Source organism: Pinus tabuliformis, chromosome 5_2 (genome assembly GCF_031772625.1).
Source record: "Pinus tabuliformis cultivar Carrire ecotype Pingquan chromosome 5_2, CPIR1, whole genome shotgun sequence".
Lineage (NCBI taxonomy): Eukaryota > Viridiplantae > Streptophyta > Pinopsida > Pinales > Pinaceae > Pinus > Pinus tabuliformis.
This window is the reverse complement of record NC_142306.1, coordinates 713,545,427-713,552,422: the sequence shown is the minus strand read 5'-3', so window position 1 is coordinate 713,552,422 and position 6,996 is coordinate 713,545,427.

Below are 6,996 nucleotides of genomic sequence, written 5' to 3'. Positions count from 1 at the left end.
GTAATCAGACGATGTTCATGCATGTTCGACTTCAACTCATGTATTCACATGCTTGAACTTGTACTTTGTTCGGGTCGGGACGGAGCGCAAGACCCTGGATCCCTGTCTGTTATGGTCCAGGTTGCGATTTTGTGGATGATCATTACATGACTCATTGATGGATGGCTGTGCCCATACCTGATTCTTCATGGATGGCTGCGACCATACCTTATCATTATTCTGGTCTCTTTAGCTGGGTGGCTGCGTCCATTCCACAGACCTTTTCGCATGTCTTTTGGATGGCTGCGCCCATGCCTAGACTGCATGTACTTGATTATCAGAGATATTCGGTCCTTCCTGGTGGTGTTCCAGTTCGGCAAAGTGTTGTAAAGCATTTCACCCCTCCCACTCTCTCGGTCTTCATGCTTTAGGGGGCATCTGTTACACAGTAATTTGTCACTGTCTCCCTGCCAGTCACCCTACTGTGTCAAGAATTCACAATAATCAAGTTCATGCCTTCTGAACTGGCCCAAAACCCACTTTTCCAAAGTTTTCCTCATCAGCGCGTCTGTTTCTAAAATATCCACGCTGACCGGCGGCTCTTAGTGTATTCAGTGCGCTGCCAGCGCGGAAGCACATCACTTTTCCGCGCTGGTCGCATTTTATGAGCCAGCGCACCTCTCCTTCGTATTGGGTCGCGCTGACATGACTTTCCCAGTTATTGAGGCACGACGTCAGCACGTCAGTTGCCTTATAATCCGCGCTGATCCTGTTTGGGCGAATTTGTTCCAACAGCCAGCCTTCCAGATCACTCCAGGTTTGGTTGTTGGCTTTGTGAGTATCGACTCCCTTCTATGGCATGTCTGTTCGACTCTTTGCAACCACTTCCCTCAAGGATAAGCTCATCCTTCCACCTTTTTAGGAGGCTCCTTCTCCTATATAAACTTCCACCATTACCATGAGCAGCTAGTTTGGAATAGCTTGGATTGTGTAGAGCTTATAGTGCTCAGATTGCTGTTACTATAGGTATTTGGTGTGCTAAGTGTGGAAGTGATTGATAGCTTAGGGAAGGTTGTTTTGTGTTGCTAGTGTGAGAGAGAGTTTCTTGTCTTGGGAGAATCATTTCCAAAGGTGAATGCTTGAGACGCTTGCTGACTGGCCCCTCCTGAGAAGGATACCGACGTCAGAACATTTGGTTGTACTCTTCTCTGTCTTGATTAATAATAGATGACTGCTATTATTGTTCCATTCTCATTTGTACATGCAATGGTTAAATGTGAATTACATCTTTTCTGACCGATGTATGGTTGCTTTTACTAGATTTCACGCTTGCGTTTGTTTCCTCTTCGTGTGTGCAGGTATCTATTCGCGGGGATCGTGGAGGATTGTGACCAGCCGAAGCGAAGGAGCGAAGGCAACATCTCTTCGTCAAACGACAATGCGGGAATCCAAGTAGGTGTTCTTTACCTCTTGTTTAATTGTAATTAGGAGCATGCATAGCAGCATTGTGTGATTGTTGCTAGACCCTTGCTGGGCTAGTAGGGATCACCTCTATCCGTAGAGGGGATTTACCTCTCCAACACCCCCTATCGGTGATGGCAGCCCCCAAAGGAATTTGTAGTAAAATAAAGGAAATTCTTGGGAAATTCTTATGGGGAGGTCCCAAACAGGAAAAGAAATGGGCCCTCGTGTCTTGGAAGGGAATATCGAAACACAAAGAGGAAGGAGGCTTGGGCCTCAGGGACCCCAGAACTCTAAATCAAGTCCTGGGGGAAAAACTCAGGTGGAGATGGATGAGAGGAGGAAGGGATATATGGAAACAAATATGGACTCATAAATATAACATGCCCAAAACAACAGAAGACATCCTTAGAGCGACAGAAATTCCTAAAGGATCCTCAATCTGGAACCTAGCAAGCCAAAACAGAGAACTTATAAACAAATTTTCCTTCTGGGAAATCAGAAACGGGAGCATTGCTCAATTCTGGGAGGAAGCATGGCAACAAAGGGACAAATTGGTTGAAATTCAAACCATTCAAAACACTTACCAGAAGGCAGCAACGATGGGACTAAAGAGGGTTAAAGATTACTGGAAGGAAGAAGAAACAAATGAAATTTGGAGGATATGGAGAAAGCTGGAAGAATGGGATGAGACTATTGACGAAGCTCAGAGAGAGATACTAATAAAAGAGTTGGAAACAAGAAGAATAAAAAAGAGTACGGGACCGGACATACTCAGATGGGGGAAAGCTACTAAAGGGACCTTTACAGTCAAGGAAGCCTACTATTTAGCCACTCGAAGAGAGGAAGAAGAGGAAGACAAGGACTGGAAACAACTATGGAGGAATAAATGGTGGCCGAAAGTAATAATATTTGCATGGCTAGTAGGGAAAGGGAGAATCCTGACATGGGACAAGTTACAGAAAAGAGGTTTTCAAGGCCCCCCCAGATGCAGTCTTTGCAAACAAGAAGAAGAGACTCAGGAACATCTATTAAATTCCTGCCCTTATGCACAACATCAATGGGAGGAAGTTAAGAACCTCTTTGGAAAATCTAACAGAGATCCGACTGATATAAAGCAGACCATCTTCCATTGGGGAAAAGGCCATTTCTCAGGATCCATAGTAAAGAGAATATGGAGCTTAGCGGTAGGATTTGTCATATGGCTCTTGTGGAAAGAACGAAATCAAAGGATATTTCGAGATAAAAATAATCCACCAGAGAAGATATGGGGGAAAATTCAAAAAGCAATAAGAGAAACCATTCTGACAGAAAATTGGGAGGAGGAGGAATGGAACATAACCCCGAAGGAGAAAAGAATCTTAGCCAGACTCAATATAGAACACAATATGATATATCCTCGAAAGGAGAAACCTCAAAAACCAAAGATACAAAGCCACGGTCAATTCAAATACCCAGGGGAAAACTTCATTAAATTGAATTTTGATGAGGCCTCAAAAGGAAACCCAGGACCTGCGGGCTTAGGAGGCATCTTCAGAGATAATATTGGTCGCACCAGATGGGTGTACGCGGACAAGGGAGGCGTAATGACCAACAATGAATCTGAAATGATGGTTGTATACCAAGGTATTAAAATAGCAATAAGAAATGGATATAGGAACCTGGAGATAGAAGGAGATTCGTAAATAGTAATTGAAATGCTCAGAAAGTTGGATAATGGAAAATACTGGGAACAAGTGGCTAAGAGTTGGAGGACGGCAGGATTAATCAAAGACATGGCTAACGTCCTGAAGCGCATAGAATATAAAATATAGAATATAGGAGGGGGGGAATTACCAGCCTTTAGTCTGTTTCCCGCTCTTCTTCTTCCTTCTATAGTGTCTTTCTTGGCTTTAGGGCATATGTTTTGAAGATGCCCTATTTGCATGCATATTCTACATCTAAAATTTGTGTTCCCATAATCTAAAAGTTGTCTAATTCTACTGATTGTGGATGAGTTGAATGCGGTCCAGTAAGCCTTTGCTTATATCTACTTCCACACATATATGAGTGTATGTGTAAATCCTTTCCTCCAATCTTTGGGTATCTATCTTTATATATTTCCAAATGATGTTCCCAATCCCTACAAGAACACGATCGTCCCAAAAATAGAGAGGGAGGTTATGTAGCCAAACACAAGCCGACATTATGGAAACAACCATGGTGTTTGCATCAAAATTTGGGAACCAAGGTATGATAAATAATCTTGTCGATCCCCAGAACCATGGTCCATCTTGTAGGATGTTCTCTTCCATCCAATGAAGGGAACTTTACAATGAAGTAACGTTTGGAGTAGAGGTGTATTTCACAATGCATTGTCCAATTGGTCAAAACCCAGTGAAATAGCTCAGCTGGTTTCGGCCAGAAATAGTTGAAACGACATATAAGGGCTTGTGATTCAAATGAAGCACAATGCTCATCTGTTTCTGGGTTGTCTATAGTAAGTTTTGGAATGAGTTTAGTTGCTCCACTATGTACGAGCTAGGGGTAGTACTTGTTGATTTGGTTAATTTAGAAGTTGCGCTTTTTCCCCCTTGTAAGATGTTCTTGAAGGAGATACCTCCATTAATATGCTTATGTTTTGTTTATGAGCTCTTATAAGTATTGCTCCCATAACCTCCTCCTGCATTTTTTATTCTATTGGAGGTTGTAGCACCACCCCTTAGTCTCAAGTTGAGGATTATGGATGATGATGATATGATATGATAATACTTCAAGGATTGGTTATCCTGTAAAGCTCTACCCCCAAATATTAGATTCTGCATTTGTGCAGGGTATCCAACCTTTTACATGATGAAATGTTTCAGTTGCATCACTCTGCTTGTTATTTACCCAGACTAGTAAAGAAATCCCAGCAATGGTTTTTATAAAGATTTGAAATCTGAGAGGAATTACCAGGTTCCAGAGTTGAAGCTCCAATTTGTTTTTGAGGGGCAACTCTATTATTAATATCCTCTTTGTCACAGTACTCTTATTGGTGTGATAGAGGGTGTAGGTCGAGGTAGGGGGCACCCCATCTGAGCCACATCGTAGCACATGAGCCAGTGCCATCTTGGGATGGTTGATGGAGTAGTGATCCAGTGGCAAGGGGCATATTTCTTGTAATCTTCCCGATCTAGTAATTTATGAGCCCGAAGTACCCAATAGAGATGCACTCCCATATACATCACTGACATGGGGCTAGTTTGGTCATTTAGGGTATCCAACCTCCTCAATAGTGCCAGGAACTTTGTATGTCTTCCACTATGTGCTCTACCAAATAAGACTTCCCATGTATTCGGCAATAGGATCTACACAGAGGTCACCGAGGGGGACCAGGGCGCAATGGGGTTCTAGGGCTTTGTTCTCTGGTGATGTTGTTGTCACTGCCTTCTTGAATGACATAAATAACATCCGCCAAAGGTATATCCATGCTGCCCTATTCAAAATTTCCCCTCAGTTGTAGTCCACCGCATTGTAGAGGTCTCCATATCTAGTGCATTCCAACTCCCATGCGAACATAAGTTTCACGCCGATATGATGGTTCAACATGTATCCTCCCAAAATCTAGAGCTTGCCAAAGATCAGGTGTCTCGAAACCATGGGTGTCATTCGAGCCATCCGAGGGCCAATTCTTGGCACCCCCTCCAAATCCCACTTGTCGACACAAAGAAACCCTAGCTTCGTTTAGCTCCATTTTTTTCTTAACAAAAAAAACAAATGGGTCCCATGTTAAATTCCTAATACCAACCATATTTATTTTCTAATGGCAAATTAATTTATCCTCGACAACTTATTTATTTAGCCAAATAAATATTGATTTATCAAAAAACCAGCATAGATCCATCTTAACTCTAGATCTACCAAGCACTTTGACGCCTCTCGGGGCTTGGTAGATCCAAAGTTAAGATTGATCTATGGTGGTTTAATTTCACCTTTTAAATAGGCTACATTCCACATGAATGTCATGTGTCAATACCATGGCAAATTTTATTTTTATAAGGTTATTTTATTTATTTTGACTAAGTTAAAATGTTTGCATTGAATTACATTACATTAATCTTTTTAGATAAATGTCTTTTGGATTAATCACATCATTAGGATTTGGTTGACGTTTCGAACCAACTAATGTGGTTGTCCTGAGGATGAACCACATTAGTTGGTTCGAAACGTCAACCAAATCCTAATGATGTGATTAATCTGAAAGACATTTATTTACAATATGGATCACAAAAGTCTCAGATCTAACATTAATCTTTTTATTTATTTTATTTTTTTAATTTAATTTAATTTTTATTTTTATGTAATTTGATTTAGTCAAAATGTTAAACATTACATTACAACATCTCTACCATACTGAGCTAGTGAGCGCCTCTCGGCACAATACAATCAATGGTATTTTTAACTTCTAGAATTAAAACTATGGAACGGAAATAAACAAGAGAGATCATTCACACATTGCAAAGATGATTAACCAACAACAATTTTCCGTCATTTCATTATTTGGATCATTTGGATTTTTTTGATCTACAAATATACAATGAAAAATACAATTTTAAAACTTGCAACTCACCCAGGTTTGGCCTCAAGGAAATTTGCCTTCAAATGAAATCGGCCTGAAGAACTTGGCCTCCACCAACTCGATTTGTGCCCTCCGACAACTAGATATTTTGGGGTTTTTTCATTATGGATTAGTGGCAGGGCACAAATCTAATTGTCGAAGGGCACACAAGATTGAGTTACAGGAAGCCAAATTATTTAGGTGGATTTCATCCTAAAGCAAATTTCCTTAAGGCCGATTTAGTAAGTCAAGGTCCAAAATTTTATTTTTCATTTTATATTTGTAAATAAAAAAACCCAAATGCTCTAAATAACAACAACAAAAAGAACAAGATGTAATCATAAAACAAAGAATAAAACCATAAATATGCCAAATATAAAGAGTTAATTCAATCATGTAAAAAAAAGTCACTAAAATTAATAATAAAATGAAGCAGCACTTTTCCACCGCGAGACGGATGTTGAAAAATGAAGCAGCAAGCGACAGTCTAAGTTGATTTGTTTCCATGAACTTTCCGATGGAAAATTCGCCTCTGGATCCAGGCACAATGGGATCGGTGTCAAGCTCCAAGATCAAAACTATCTTGCGTGCACCGGGTGCAGGAGCTTCATAAGGAAAAGTAAAGAAGGAGATTTTTCCTTATGAAGCTCCTGCACCTGGTGCACGCAAGATAGTTTTGATCTTGTTCGAGCTTGACACTGATCCCGTTGTGCCTGGATCCAGAGGTGAATTTTCCACCAAAACATTCGTGGAAACAAATCAACTTGGACTGCCGCTTGCTGCTTCATTTTTCAACATCCGTCCCGCGGTGGAAAATTCCGTCGAAAATTGTTGCTTCATTTTATTATTAATTTTAGTGACTTTTTTTACATGATTGAATTAACTCTTTATATTTGGCATATTTATGGTTTTATTCTTTGTTTTATGATTACACCTTGTTCTTTTTGTTGTTGTTATTTAGAGCATTTGGGTTTTTT